At 51.3% G+C, this 16,359-nt stretch overlaps 1 protein-coding gene across 1 annotated transcript in view; it reads left to right on the top strand.

Annotated features, from left to right (window-relative positions):
• LOC142313027 (uncharacterized) overlaps positions 1 to 16,359 on the top strand; it is a 132,792-nt gene that overhangs the window by 43,191 nt on the left and 73,242 nt on the right. The gene's annotated exons all lie outside the window — the stretch shown is intronic.

Genomic DNA, 16,359 nt, shown 5'->3' with positions numbered 1-16,359 from the left:
TCCATCTCCTTTTCCTTCCTTTCCACATCTACTATAGAAGTGAATATGTCATCAGGAATCTCCAGGTACTCCTCTCTTGGTACTTTGGTGGCCTTTTTGGGACATGAAGACCTGTATGGATGGTTTGGAAGAAGAGCCAGTAAAAGGTTAGAATGTTTATCCTCGAGACCTGCCCACCCCTCTCTTGGTACTTTGGTGGCATTTTTGGGACATGAAGCCCTGTATGGATGGTTTGGAAGAAGAGCCAGTAAAAGGTTAGAATGTTTATCCTCGAGACCTGCCCACCCCTCCCCCTTACTTAAGGGGCGAAGTTTGGCAGGTATTGGCTAGCATACTGGAACTGGAATTATAAAGGCCTCCATCTTGTGGGTATTGATAATAATTACATATATCAGTTTGCGGTTGAAGTAGGAAAAAAGTCGACTATAGATCACAGCGTCACTGGAGGTGCGGGGGCAGAAACACAGAAGCCACATATCGTTTGTGCTTGCAGGCCACATAAGATCCACATATTGTCAGACTGATTCCTGGCAGATGAAGCCTTTAATTGTCATTATCTTTGGTAATTTCTGACAATAGTGATGTCACAGGTGCCCAGGGAACACAGAGTAACCTATGCTGGCCCTAACGCGGGGACCCCTGCACTCACCCTCACACACGGAGCTATCCTTGAATGTAGGGAGGTCCGGGCCCCCAACCTGGCCCTGACTCCTGTCCTAGCCCTGATGTAATTCCCCTCCACATCCCACCAACTCTGGGGAAAAAGAGCAAGAACAGAAGTCAACACCCCACCGACAAATAGAGACTGACAGGGGTAACAATGATGGCTCACATACACGGCAATCACACACAAAGCAGCCACTAAAAGTGCACAAAGGGAAACAACATAAAAGGAGGGAAGAAAACAGACAACTGGGAAACTTCCATACCATACAACCAGCACACCACGAACTGCTGCAGCCTACACCTATGCTGCAGCCCAAAAAACAGAACAAAGAGGGTTTCTCCAACTCATTTCTCCTCCTGGCCAAGCTTCCAAATGAATGAAAATAACAAGCACCCTTGGCTGGAAGTAGAGGGAATATATAAGACCCGTGAGTGGTCTAAACCAGAAACACCTGACCAGGAGTCAGAAGCTGCTGAAAGGTACACTGACATTAACCCTCTCCTCCCCAAAGGAAAGGGAATACATTTAATCAGCAGAGTCTCACAAGGAAAAGTGAGAATCTGACACAACAGAGAAGACCATGATAGGTGAGCACTATAACTCAAAACTTGCACAGCTTTCACTTGGAATTGCTTAATAAAAACATCTGAATCAAGCCTTTCCATATTGCATATTGAGATGAGTAGGCGTTCTGACTTTTACCACCTAGGATATCACCTTCCATGCATTCAAAGGCTTCTCCTCCCTCTGAGAATTGAAGCTTCTCTCCATGGCTGTTTTCCTTGGTATTCATGAGTGTTGATTTTACTTTTCTCCATTGGCCCATATTATTCATATCTGAAGGTTTGATTTTCCCCAAGCAAATAAGACAATTGAGGTCCAGAAAGTGAGTTTTGTGATGATGAGCTGTTGAATCTGTTAGGTCTTCAGTTTTGTTATCAACATCTAAACTCAATGGATCTTTGTTTTTAAAGGGCATCTCAGACAGATCCTCCAAGGTAAACATTTCATCTGGTGATGTATCAATTTCTATCAGCCCTTTGTGTGTGAATTTTATCATTTGCTGCTTTTGATTTAGTTTCTCCTCCACTTTCTCAATGATCTCCAAAGTATGCAGCCTCTCTTGGTTTCTTCAATCAGTTATCTCTTGGCGAGCCATTTCTGTAGGGGTCATCTGAACAAGACATTGTGGAGTCATCTCACCTAATACCAAACATTGAAAGAAACCGTTATTTTTGGGGTCCTTTAGGTTTAATAGAAGAGTTCTGTACCTTACATCAGTTTGCGAAACAGGCTAAATATTTCCTCTTCAACATTTTCAACCAGTTTTTTTAATATTTACTCTGGCAGCTTCAGATACTGATATTCTTAACCCTTCTCATCAGGACTTCATACAGTTTCTGCACTCTGCTTCCGCAAACAACTTTAGGGGACTTTGCTGAAAACAGAATGAGAGAATGATGTGCATTCTCCACTTGAAACGTATTCTTCTTAGATTTTCTTTTTCCTATTTACTTCTTTGGATTTGTTGGAGGAGCCAATCTTGCAGGTTATGAGTTGACCTACTTGCAGGAAGCATATTTTTGACCTTCAGCTCTGGAAGTTGTCCTTCTCTGCAAAGCCGAACATTATCATCTTTGGATACATCCTGTACCAATATTTGAAGGTCCAATTCTGTTAGGGTGGAAGGTTGCTGTAACTCATCCAATATCTCCACCTCTTTGGAATCTGCATTCCAGGACCTCAACAAAATGCAAGAGTCATCTTCTTCAGTTCTATTTTTGACAGTGGAGCCTGTATTTACCACCCAGTGAATTCTCTGTAATAAGGTGATTTTCTTAGTGGTGGACACATTGACATTTTGAGAATTGGCAGTGACTACAGAATATTTGGATTCCTATGTGTACAGAGATTCTGATACTATCTGTATTTCAGTATCTGGATAAATGCCGTATCTGCAGGGATTTCCACCTTGAATTTCTCAAACAAGCACGGACTGTGACATTCATGATCATTTGGCTTTGCTTGGTCCACACACAGCAGATTATCTTTCTTACTTGGCTTCCTCCACCTTGCATACACTTCAGGGTATAGGCCTGCCTGAAAGGATTTTGAATGTCGAGACTCTAAAATGAGTCTCAAAGTTGTGTCTTGTGGGTAGTGCCAGGCTTCTGGGAGGAACAGGACTACACCTTGCACTCAGTCATGAGTTCATTTTTCAAATTAAAATGTCGACCCACAGCCTGTGTGTTGCATGGACCGTACCTTCTAGCTCTTTTAAAAAACAAAACAAGGAAGCGATCAAATGTAAATATGCAATTACTCTTTATTGAACCAAAAAGTGAGGTGATATAAGCGGTAAAAATCCAAATTTATATAACGCAAAGGGTCAAAGTCGGTACAGCCAAAAATACGTTTATGGCAAAACACTATAATAAGATATAACTTCTGGCACAAAGCATATAAGATTAGCAATAATTTAATGATTAAGTAATGGTATACTCAACCAAAAAACAAACAGAATGCCTGGAATTAATATTAGTATGTATGATAAGACTAAATCACAAGAAATCCTCAAATTCGCAGTGCAGTATAGGTATGTCAATATGAATGAGAAGGAAAAGTATTAGGCTATGTGCGCACTAGAGCTTTTTACCTGCGGATTTACCCGCGGATTTGCCCCGGAAATTTCTTGAGAAATGTCTGCAATCTTTGTGCAGACATTTCCCATGAAATTCAATGAGAAAAAAAAATAGTTGTGCGCACTGTGCGGATTTTTCTCAAGAAAATTTCTTGAGAAAATTTTCTCGAGAAACTTTCTTGAGAAAATGTGCATGTCCATTAATTTCCGCAGGTACCTGCGGTATTCCGGGGGTATTCCGCAGGTAGCAATGATGTGCGGTATACCACCGGAATAGCCGCGAATTACCTACGGTAATGCTCATCGCTGCCTGCGGTTTTGCAGGAAGCGATGTCATCATGCCAGGAAGAGGAAGCGGAGCAGAGTAAACACAGACGTCGCACTCCCTGGACGCCGCACAGAAGCACTTCCGTGCGACCTCCAGGTGCCCGTGCAGTCTGTGTCCTGCTCCGGCCTCGCGGCTGCCTGCACTGCAGGGTGTCAGTGTCTGCCCGCAGTGTCAGCAGCCTGTCACGCGGCAGCGCAGGCAGACACTAACATCCTGCAGTGCTGGGAGCCGCGGGGATGACGATCGCTGCTGTCAGGAGGTGAGATCATTACCTGCTGTGACGATCTCCTGCCTCCTGACGTCACCGCGGTCACTGCTGTCTATGCCCGTCTCGCGAGCGGCCCGAGACTGTCACTAGCGGTGACGTCACGGGCTCTCGCGATACTTCTGACAACGCGGCGGGCATAGAAGTCAGTGACAGCGCTGACGTCAGCAGTACAGGAGATGATCACAGAAGGTAATGATCTCATCTATGCTCCTGATGGCAGCGCTCGTCATCCCCTGCAGTGACCTGAGCTGACCTATTGATGTTAGCTCAGGTCACTGCATTGCTCTCCCAGCCAATGGGGAACATTCTGTTCTTCATTGACTGGGACAGCGACTATGGTATGGATCACCGTGCCCCCCCCCCCTTATTGGATTACGCCGCACGTGGAATTGATTGTGCTCTTTTCAATAAATTGGTTAAAGAGGGAATGTTTTTTCAAATAAAACTTTTTTTGTTGTCACCAACCCCAGGGCTTGATGCCAGGTGACATTACACATCTGGCATCAACCCCATATATTACCCCGTTTGCCAACGCACCAGGGCGCGGGATGAGCTGGGGCAAAGCGCCAGGATTGGCACGTCTAATGGATGCGTCACTTCTGGGGCGGCTGCGGCCTGCTATTTTTAGGCTGGGGAGTGTCCAATAACAGTGGACCTCCCTAGTCTGAGAATATCAGACCCCAGCTGTCCGCTTTACCTTGGCTGGTGATCCAATATGTGGGGGACCGCACGTTTTTTGTTTTAAATTATTTATATAATTTAAAATAACAGCGTGGGGTGCCCACTGTTTTGGATTATCAGCCAAGGTGAAGCTGCCAGCAGTGGTCTGCAGGCTGCAGCCGTCTGCTTTACCCTAGCTGGCTACAAAAAATGGGGGGACCTCACGTCGTTTTTTTTAAATTATTTATTTATTTTATGGCTAAATACAAGGCTAAGCACCCTTTAGTGCCACATGAAAGTCACTAAAGGGTGCCAGCTTAGAAAATGCAGGGAGGTGGAACATTATATAGGTTTTTCTCATCTATCTATCTATCTATCTATCCCTCTATCTATCTATTCATCTATTCATCTATCCATCTTTCCCTCTATCCATTATCTGTCTATCGATTATCTTTATTATTTATTGCAGGGACAAACCTGCGGTAAATTCGCGGTAAATCCGCGGTAAATCCGCGGCAAATCCGCGGCAAATCCGCGGCAAATCCGCATGCGGATTTGGTGCGGATTTTTTCCGCAGGTCCGGAAATCTTTCACTGGCAGAAGTTTCTCAAGAAATTTTCTTGAGAAACTTCACATTTCTAGTGCGCACATAGCCTTACAGAGATCTACACACCACATGAGGAGATACAAGATTGATATTAGTGCTGTGTGTGGTATCAAAAAGAAAAAATACACGAATAGATCTAACAGCGGTTTAAATAAGGGATGTATGGAAAAGGACAACAAAAACAGAATGCTCTGCACCTATTTGAGAGACTAAAGGCTGTACCTAATATGATGTATGAGACCTACGGTAAAGCGTCTACTCCTAGCCCTTTTAATGCCCATGGGGAGGGGGGCAATTGATGCGAAAGATGAAAATAGTTGTGTACCTCTGGTGGTGACCTACTGTACAACCCACAGCTTGAGGTACTGAGAAAAACGGCTAAGAAACTTCACGATGTTCTACAAAATGATAACCGGTTAAAAAAGTTAAAAACAATATTCAAAGATCCCTTTGCTATGCTACAGGCAACCTCCCAATTTAAGAAACATCATGATCTGAAGTTCAATACCTTCAGATACACCAAGAGGAACTTATCCTTGCAATGTAACAAGCTGCAGAATTTTCGCTATTAAACTAAAAGAATCTCCTTCTGCAGCTCATGGGCTGCATTCTATATAGGTTCACCTTGCTACTGGCCCCCCTTTCAGACCTAAATAACAACTTTATAAAATACTACCTTTTGCTATGGTAATGAGGTTTGCTGGGCCTGTGAGCGAGCTGTATTTCGCCAGTTATCCCCCCCTCCTGCCGCTGTTCGCTGTCCCCCAGTGTTCATTTACATAGATGAGGCCGCCGCCCTCATGTTCCACAGTGCTCCTGAAGTCTCGCGCATGCGCAGTGGCACTATCACGGGACTGAGCACTGTTTTCAAATCGCGAGCGCCGGTGATGTTATTGCGCAAGCGCGAGATTATGGGCAGGTACTTGGATTATGCTGGTGATGACATTCACAGCGCCGCCCACAATCTCGAGCCCGCGCAATAACATCACCGGCGCTTGCGATTTGAAAATAGTGCTCAGTCCTGCGATAGTGCCACTGCGCATGCGTGAGACTCCCGGAGCACTGCAGAACATGAGGGCGGTGGCCTCATCTATGTAAATGAACACTGGGGGACGGCGAACAGCGGCAGGAGGGGGGATAACTAACGAAATACAGCCCATCCATGGGGCCAGCAAACCTCATTACCATAGCAAAAGGTAATATTTTATAAAGTTGTTATTTAGGTCTGAAAGGGGGGCCAATAGCAAGATGAACCTTTATAGAATGCAGCCCATGAGCTGCAGAAGGGGATTCTTTTAGTTTAATAGCGAACATTCTGGTGACAGGTTCCCTTTAATCCTGTGCACTATATGTCCTATTGGGGGTTTTGATGTTAGAGAAACAGGACAGAGTTTGAGAGCAAGGATAAGATCTCATCGTCACACAATTACAGGCAAAAAAAACACTAAAACATTTACCTGTGGCCAAACATTTCTGTGCTTCAGGACACAACGTAAACCACATGAAAGTTGTCATATTAAAAGGCAACTTCAGATCACAGAATCATCGAAGGATCTGGGAACACAAATTCATTACAATGTTTGATTCTGTCCAGACAGGACTAAATATGTCAAGAGGATTTATGACTCACTACAAAATCTGAGGAGTCTGCTCCCGAGATGGTGAGGGCACTAGGTATCTGACCTTACATGGATACAGAATCTGAGGACTCTGCTCCAGAGACAGTGAGGATACCAGCATACCTCCCAACCGTCCCGGATACAGCGGGACTATCACGCTTTACAGAGTTTGTCCCGTTGCCACGGGCGGGAGGTCCGTATCCCGTGGCTCCGCCATACCTCCCAACTTTTAAAGAAGGAAAAGAGGGACAAAGTTTGCGGCGCGCGTAGCGCGTTGCGGCAAATTTTTAGGCCACGCCCCCTAACCACACCCATTTCACAGTCACGCCCATATCCACTCCCCATCCACACCCATTCAGCACAAACACGCAGGCAGCCGGCGGGCCTCCAGCACGGACACGCAGGCAGCCGGCGGGCCTCCAGCACGGACACGCAGGCAGCCGGCGGGCCTCCAGCACGGACACGCAGGCAGCCACAGTGAGGCGGCCGGTCGCCCGCACAGTGAGGCGGCCGGTCGCCTTCACAGACAGGCGGCCGTCCACCTTCACAGACAGGCGGCGGGCCGCCCGCACAGAGAGGCGGCCAGCCGCCCGCACAGAGAGGCGGCCGGCCGCCCGCACAATGAGGCGGCGGGCCGCCCGCACAGACAGGCGGCGGGGGGCGCCCGCACAGACAGGCGGCAGGGGGGCACCCGCACAGACAGGCGGCAGGGGGGCGCCCGCACAGACAGGCGGCAGGGGGGCGCCCGCACAGACAGGCGGCAGGAGGGCGCCCGCACAGACAGGCGGCGGGTGGCGCCCGCACAGACAGGCGGCAGGGGGGCGCCCGCACAGACAGGCGGCAGGGGGGCGCCCGCACAGACAGGTGGCGGGCCGACCGCACAGACAGGCGGCCGGCCGACCGCACAGACAGGCTCCGGCCGGGGGTGAGGGGGGAGGGAGGGAAATCAGCGCTGGGGAGATTCGTTTACTGTACCAGCAGCAGCACAGGCAGCGCTCCTCTCTATGCCACGTCTACTAGGATGGTAGGAGGGAAAAGCAGGGAGGCGGAGAGAGAGTGGGTGGGCGGAGCCCGGGAGCCGGCCGTCCCGCCCGTGGCAACGGGACAAACAACGTAAAGCGTGAAAGTCCCGCTGTATCCGGGACGGTTGGGAGGTATGCAGCATGTTAGAATGTGTACATAAGATCCCGCTGGTGGTGGCCGCAGCTTATAGACCCCAAATCTGGTGACAGGTTCCCTTTAAAGTGAACCTGTCAGGTGCAATATGCACTCAGAGCCAGGAGCAGTTCTGGGTACATATTGCTAATCCCTGCCTAACCGTCCCTGTATACACTAGCATAGATAAAGAGATCAAGAACAAAAATTTTAAAGATCTTATATCTTATGCTAATGAGCGTGGGGACTAGTCCGAAGGGCGTTACTTCACTTGGCTAGTCGGCTCGCATAGCATGTTAGCATGTTATTACGCCCCTGTGTGAGTACTAACACGCTATGTGAGCCGACCTGCCAAGTGAAGTAACGCCCTTGGGACTAGTCCCCGCGCTAATTAGCATAAGATATAAGCTCTTTAAAAATACTTTTTCTATAGATGCCTTTATCTATGCTAGTGTATACAGGGACGGTTAGGGAGGGATTAGCAATATTCACCCAGAACTGCTCCTGGCTCTGAGTGCAGATTGCACCTGATAGGTTCCCTTTAAAGGGAAACTGTCACCAGAAATTTAGCAAAAAAAATAAAAGATTCCCCTCTGCAGCTCGTGGGCTGCATTCTGGAAAGGTTCCTGTTGCTATTGTGCCCCCTTTGAGACCTAAAAAAATACTTTATGAAGTCTTACCTTTTTGTATGCAAATCTGTTTTTATGGTCACGGGGGCGGGCTGCCTGGCGTCCGTTATTCCCCCTCCTGCCGTTGTACGCCGTCCCCCATTGCTCATTTCCATACATGAGGACGCCTTCCTCATGTAACTGTCCCCCTGAAGTTTTGTGCATGCCCAGTGCCACTCTCGCGGGAGTCAGCACTGTGCAAAGTGTGAACGCTTTTGAGGTGATTGCGCAGGCGCGAGATTATGGGCGGCGCTGTGATTGTCATCAGCAGAGTCATCCAAGTACCTGCCCATAATCTCGTGCCCGCGCTTCTCACTCTGCCTCCACCGTTATGCGCAAGCACTGGCCATATGAACCACGTTACCTATTACCATGGGCGCGAGATTATGGGCGGCGCTGTGATTGTCATCAGCAAAGTCATCCAAGTACCCACCCATAATCTCGTGCAAGCAGTAATAGGTAACATGGTTCATATGGCCAGCACTTGCGCATAACAGTGGAGTCAGAGGGAAAAGTGCGGGCACGAGATTATGGGCGGGTACTTGGTTAACGCTGCTGATGACAATCACAGCGCCGCCCATAATCTCGTGCCTGCGCAATCACCTGAAAAAGCGTTCACATGCGCAAAACTTCGGGAGGACAGTTACATGAGGAAGGCGTCCTTGTGTATGTAAATGAGCAATGGGGGACTGCGTAAAGCGGCAGGAGGGGGAATAACGGACGCCAGACAGCCCGCCCCCGTGACCATAAAAACACATTTGCATACAAAAAGGTAAGACTTCATAAAGTATTTTTGTAGGTCTCAAAGGGGGCACAATAACAACAGGAACCTTTCTAGAAGCAGCCCAGGAGCTGCAGAGGGGAATCTTTTATTTTTATTGTGAAATTTCTGCTGACAGGTTCCCTTTAACTGGTAGAGGAGCCAGGATAAAGCAGAGCTGAAGTTGTTGGGAAGCTAGGACCCAGCAGCTCCACAGGCAGGAGACCACTGATCGGTAAGCTAATAGAAGCCTGCAGATGTCACTCTGCATAGGTTATTACTGGCCAGTGCTATCTGCAGGAGAGAGAAGTGCTGATTGCACGGTCTCCTCAGCTTCCTGATTCCCGTGTGTCTGCAGCAGTGAGAAGCCGCACACGGGGAGTCAGAGAGAACAGCTGCAGGGAAGCTCCGGGCTGGGGATGTCCGCTCTGGGGGACTGGGGGGGTCGGCTCTGGTGCGGGGGGGGGCGGCTCTGCTGCAGGGGGGTCGCTCTGCTGCAGGGGGGTCGCTCTGCTGCAGGGGGTGATTCATACCTCAGCAGCAGTCACAGGAGTAGGTGCGCGCTCGGCTCTGTAATGAAGAGAAACAGCGAGGCGGGGCTACAGTGGGTGGGTGGAGCCCGGGACAAACAGCCTCACGGGCGGGACCCGGGATCAAAGGCTCAGAAGAGGGACTGTCCCGCTGTATCCGGGACGGTTGGGAGGTATGGCTCCGCCCACCCACTCTCTCCCCGCCTCGCTGCTTTTCCCTCCTACCATCCTAACACGTGTCTTGAGCATTACAGAGCAGAGCGCGCTAGTCTCTGTGCTGCTGCTGCGGTAATGAATGTCCCCAGCACTGATTCCCTCCCCTCCCTCCCCCCCCCCTTCTCCCCTCCGTACCGGAGCCTGTGCTCCTCCAGCTATTTCTCTGATTCCCGTGTGTTTGTGTCCTGATCTATCGTGTGTGCAGTGTTTGCCTCTCAATGCTGCAGGCACACCACAGTAGATCAGGACATTGGGGACAGGACAGTGTGTACTTAACACTTGTGTCCTCTCCTGCAGGTGCACAGCACTGGCCGGTAATATGGAAAGATAGAAGCATTGCCAATGCTTCTATCAGCTACCGTCCACATGATCTCCTGCCTGGCAGAGCTGCTGCATCTTAGGCTAAGTTTACACCTCCGGTTTTGTAGAGCCGGCCAATCCGGCTCTAAAACCTATGCAATGGATGTGGCGACAAAACCGCATCCTTTGCATACGTTTTTTACATGCGGCCCGTCCGTTTTTTGCCGCTTGCAGCAGGCTACTGAGCATGCGCGGCGGAAAAAAACGCATGCGGCGTCCATAGGCATGCATTGCAAATCACGCCGCATCGGTCGGATGCGCTGCGATGCGTTTTTTTTTGCTGGACAAAAAAACATGCCAGGCACCGTTCCATCCGGCCACCGCATCGGCTAAATCTGCCGCATGCGGCAAAAACCGGACCGAACGCAAGCCCATGTGGCACAATACTGCACTAAAGTAAGTCTATGCAGGAAAAACCGCAACCGGCGGCAAAAAAAAAAAGGTTGCGTTTTTCCTGCAGAGCGCCGTATTGTGCCGCATGGCAAAAACCGGATGTGTGAAAGCAGCCTTAGGCGAAGTTCACACATCAGTTTTTTCAAATCAAGCACAATCCGGTTTGTGCCTGATGCAACGGATCCGTCTCGGATTGTGAAAAAACTGATGCGACGGATCCGTTTTTTTTTTTGTTATGCTGAGAGAGAGACAGAGACCCCACCATCACTGCACAAATACCGGCACTACCTCACACGCATCATCACCGCACACGCCAGCACTACCCAGCATGCATCATCACCGCACAGGCAGGCACTACCTCACACGCATCATCACCGCACACGCCAGCACTACCCAGCACGCATCATCACCGCACAGGCAGGCACTACCTCACATGCATCATCACCGAACACGCCAGCACTACCCAGCACGCATCCTCACCGCAAAGTCAGGCACTACCTCACACGCATCATCACCGCACACGCCGGCACTACACAGCACGCATCATCACCGCACAGGCAGGCACTACCTCACACACATCATCACCGCACACCCCTGCACTACCGCACGCATTATCACCGCACACGCCGGCACTACCCTGCACGCATCTTCACCGCACACAACCCGGCATTACCTCAGTGACGTCACCGCTGACAGCGCGACTCCCTTCAGTTGCTGCGTCGAGCTGATAGAGAGAGGCGGTGTTCTACTGCCAGTCCTGTCAGCTTCATGTAGTAGAGCTGAGAGCGTCGCGGGACCTCTGTGGATTACGTCGGACCTGGAGGGGTATTTGGGGATTTTAATAAAATGGTGAAAGAGGGTGTTTTTTTGTCTTTTATTCCAAATAAAGGATTTTTTTGGGTGTATGTGTTTATTTACTTTCACTTACAGGTTAATCATTGGGGGTGTCTCATAGACGCCTGCCATGATTAACCCCTTATTACCCCGACTGCCACCGCACCAGGACAATTCGGGAAGAGCCGGGTAGAGTCCCGGGACTGTCGCATCTAATGGATGCAGCAATTCCGGGCGGCTGCTGGCTGATATTTTTAGGCTGGGGGGCTCCCCATAACGTAGAGCTCCCCATCCTGAGAATACCAGCCTTCAGCCGTGTGGCTTTATCTTGGCTGGTATCAATATTGGGGGGGAACCGCACGCCGTTTTTCTTGTAATTATTTATTTATTTTACTGCACAATATAGACCCGCCCACCGGCGGCTGTGATTGGTTGCAGTGAGGCAGCTGTCACTCAGCGTGGGGGCGTGTCTGCCTGCAACTAATCATAGGCGCCGGTGTGTGGGGAAAGCAGGGAATACGAGATTGAATAATGAGCGGCCGGCATTTTCAAATCAGGAAAAGCCGTCGGAGCAGTGTGACAGCCGTGCAGCGCCGGTGATCGGTGAGTGGGTGAGAGTGAGTGAATGAGTCAGTGAGTCAGTCAGTCAGTGAGTGAGAGAGTGAGAGAGAGAGTGAGTGATTAATTGATTTTCTGACAAAAAATGAATTTATATCACTTCTGGGCATGCTCAGAAGTAAAAACCGGATACGGTACATGCTTCTGGCATTTGAAGCATGACACCGTATCCGGCTCGCATAGACTTTCATTATGCACCATGCCGCACCCGGCGCTAGGCATTTTTTTGCCGCTGGCAAAAAACGTTCCTGTCTGCGTCCTGTGCGGCCGCTGGAGTGACGATTTTTGCCGCATCAGGCAAAAACCGGATGAAACGCAAGTACATGCGGCACAATCCGGCACTAATAAAAGTCTATGAGGAAAAACCACACCCGGCGGCAAAAAAAACCCAGATGCATTTTTCATGCAAGGCGCCGGATTGTGCCGCATAGCAAAAACCTGATGTGTGAACATACCCTTAGCTGCACACCCTGTTAAGCTCTCCTCCTGGGTCCTAGCTGCCTGCACACCGTGTTCAGCCCTCCTCCTGGGTCCTAGCTGCCTGCACACCCTGTTCAACTCTCCTCCTGGGTCCTAGCTGCCTGCACACCCTGTTCAGCCCTCCTCCTGGGTCCTAGCTGCCTGCACACCCTGTTTAGCTCTCCTCCTGGGTCCTAGCTGCCTGCACACCCTGTTCAGCTCTCCTCCTGGGTCCTAGCTGCCTGCACACACTGTGCAGCTCTCCTCCTGGGTCCTAGCTGCCTGCACACCCTGTTCAGCTCTCCTCCTGGGTCCTAGCTGCCTGCACACCCTGTTCAGCTCTTCTCCTGGGTCCTAGCTGCCTGCACACCCTGTTCAGCTCTTCTCCTGGGTCCTAGCTGCCTGCACACCCTGTTCAGCTCTCCTCCTGTGTCCTAGCTGCCTGCACACCCTGTTCAGCCCTCCTCCTGGGTCCTAGCTGCCTGCACACCCTGTTCAGCTCTCCTCCTGGGTCCTAGCTGCCTACACACCTTGTTCAGCTCTCCTCCTGGGTCCTAGCTGCCTGCACACCCTGTTCAGCTCTTCTCCTGGGTCCTAGCTGCCTGCACACCCTGTTCAGCTCTCCTCCTGGGTGCTAGCTGCCTGCACACCCTGTTCAGCCCTCCTCCTGGGTCCTAGCTTTCTGCACACCCTGTTCATCTCTCCTCCTGAGTCCTAGCTGCCTGCACACCCTGTTCAGCTCTTCTCCTGGGTCCTAGCTGCCTGCACACCCTGTTCAGCTCTTCTCCTGGGTCCTAGTTGCCTGCACACCCTGTTCAGCTCTCCTCCTGGGTCCTAGCTACCTGCACACCCTGTTCAGCCCTCCTCCTGGGTCCTAGCTGCATGCACACCCTGTTCAGCTCTCCTCCTGGGTCCTAGCTGCCTGCACACCCTGTTCAGCACTCCTCCTGGGTCCTAGCTGCCTGCACACCCTGTTCAGCTCTTCTCCTGGGTCCTAGCTGCCTGCACACCCTGTTCAGCTCTCCTCCTGGGTGCTAGCTGCCTGCACACCCTGTTCAGCCCTCCTCCTGGGTCCTAGCTTTCTGCATACCCTGTTCATCTCTCCTCCTGGGTCCTAGCTGCCTGCACACCCTGTTCAGCTCTTCTCCTGGGTCCTAGTTGCCTGCACACCCTGTTCAGCTCTCCTCCTGGGTCCTAGCTACCTGCACACCCTGTTCAGCCCTCCTCCTGGGTCCTAGCTGCCTGCACACCCTGTTCAGCTCTCCTCCTGGGTCCTAGCTGCCTGCACACCCTGTTCAGCACTCCTCCTGGGTCCTAGCTGCCTGCACACCCTGTTCAGCTCTTCTCCTGGGTCCTAGCTGCCTGCACACCCTGTTCAGCTCTCCTCCTGGGTGCTAGCTGCCTGCACACCCTGTTCAGCCCTCCTCCTGGGTCCTAGCTTTCTGCACACCCTGTTCATCTCTCCTCCTGGGTCCTAGCTGCCTGCACACCCTGTTCAGCTCTTCTCCTGGGTCCTAGCTGCCTGCACACCCTGTTCAGCTCTTCTCCTGGGTCCTAGCTGCCTGCACACCCTGTTCAGCTCTTCTCCTGGGTCCTAGTTGCCTGCACACCCTGTTCAGCTCTCCTCCTGGGTCCTAGCTACCTGCACACCCTGTTCAGCCCTCCTCCTGGGTCCTAGCTGCCTGCACACCCTGTTCAGCTCTCCTCCTGGGTCCTAGCTGCCTGCACACCCTGTTCAGCACTCCTCCTGGGTCCTAGCTGCCTGCACACCCTGTTCAGCTCTTCTCCTGGGTCCTAGCTGCCTGCACACCCTGTTCAGCTCTCCTCCTGGGTGCTAGCTGCCTGCACACCCTGTTCAGCCCTCCTCCTGGGTCCTAGCTTTCTGCACACCCTGTTCATCTCTCCTCCTGGGTCCTAGCTGCCTGCACACCCTGTTCAGCTCTTCTCCTGGGTCCTAGCTGCCTGCACACCCTGTTCAGCTCTTCTCCTGGGTCCTAGTTGCCTGCACACCCTGTTCAGCTCTCCTCCTGGGTCCTAGCTACCTGCACACCCTGTTCAGCTCTTCTCCTGGGTCCTAGTTGCCTGCACACCCTGATCAGCTCTCCTCCTGGGTCCTAGCTACCTGCACACCCTGTTCAGCCCTCCTCCTGGGTCCTAGCTGCCTGCACACCCTGTTCAGCTCTCCTCCTGGGTCCTAGCTGCCTGCACACCCTGTTCAGCACTCCTCCTGGGTCCTAGCTGCCTGCACACCCTGTTCAGCTCTTCTCCTGGGTCCTAGCTGCCTGCACACCCTGTTCAGCTCTCCTCCTGGGTGCTAGCTGCCTGCACACCCTGTTCAGCCCTCCTCCTGGGTCCTAGCTTTCTGCACACCCTGTTCATCTCTCCTCCTGGGTCCTAGCTGCCTGCACACCCTGTTCAGCTCTTCTCCTGGGTCCTAGCTGCCTGCACACCCTGTTCAGCTCTTCTCCTGGGTCCTAGTTGCCTGCACACCCTGTTCAGCTCTCCTCCTGGGTCCTAGCTACCTGCACACCCTGTTCAGCCCTCCTCCTGGGTCCTAGCTGCCTGCACACCCTGTTCAGCTCTCCTCCTGGGTCCTAGCTGCCTGCACACCCTGTTCAGCTCTCCTCCTGTGTCCTAGCTGCCTGCACACCCTGTTCAGCTCTTCTCCTGGGTCCTAGCTGCCTGCACACCCTGTTCAGCTCTCCTCCTGGGTCCTAGCTGCCTGCACACCCTGTTCAGCCCTCCTCCTGGGTCCTAGCTGCCTGCACACCCTGTTCAGCTCTCCTCCTGGGTCCTAGCTGCCTGCACACCCTGTTCAGCTCTCCTCCTGGGTCCTAGCTGACTGCACACCCTGTTCAGCTCTCCTCCTGGGTCCTAGCTGCCTGCACACCCTGTTCAGCTCTCCTCCTGGGTCCTAGCTGCCTGCACACCCTGTTCAGCTCTCCTCCTGGGTCCTAGCCGCCTGCACACCCTGTAGTTAACTCCCTGCCTGTTCTGCACATTGCTGATCTGTGGTGGCTCAGAGCGATCACGGACAGCTTCTGCAGTTTCAGTTTGCTGGATGGGTGTAGATGGGGAGTGGATATGGGTGTGGCCGTTTGTAAAATGGGTGTGGTTAGGGGCGTGGCCTAAAAATTGCGTCCCTCTTTAAAAGTTGTGAGGTATGTACCAGGCCTCTGATCTTACATGGATACAGAATCTAAAGAATCTACTCCAGAAATGGTGAGGGCACCATTTCACTGATCTTACATGGACACAGAATCTGAGGACTCTGCTCCAGAGATGGTGAGGGCACTAGGTCTCTGATCTTACATGGATACAGAATCTGAGGACTCTGCTCCAGAGACGGTGAGGACACCAGGTCTCTGATCTTACATTTACACCACTAATCAAAGCTAATTAAGGATTCTCTCTCTAAACTCAGTTTGTTTATTTAAATGTCCATTTTTTACACCGCTCTGCTTTGCTCTGTTCGTGTATGTATTTGTGTTTCTTCAGATACTTTGTTATACCATGCCTGATGAAGAGACCTGAGAAGTCTGGGAAACTTGCTTTGTAATATCATTTATTTTATTT

The sequence above is a fragment of the Anomaloglossus baeobatrachus genome, chromosome 5 (genome assembly GCF_048569485.1).
Source record: "Anomaloglossus baeobatrachus isolate aAnoBae1 chromosome 5, aAnoBae1.hap1, whole genome shotgun sequence".
Taxonomy (NCBI): Eukaryota; Metazoa; Chordata; class Amphibia; order Anura; family Aromobatidae; genus Anomaloglossus; species Anomaloglossus baeobatrachus.
The sequence above is the reverse complement of the archived record's forward strand: the minus strand, read 5'-3'. Positions and strand labels throughout refer to the sequence as shown.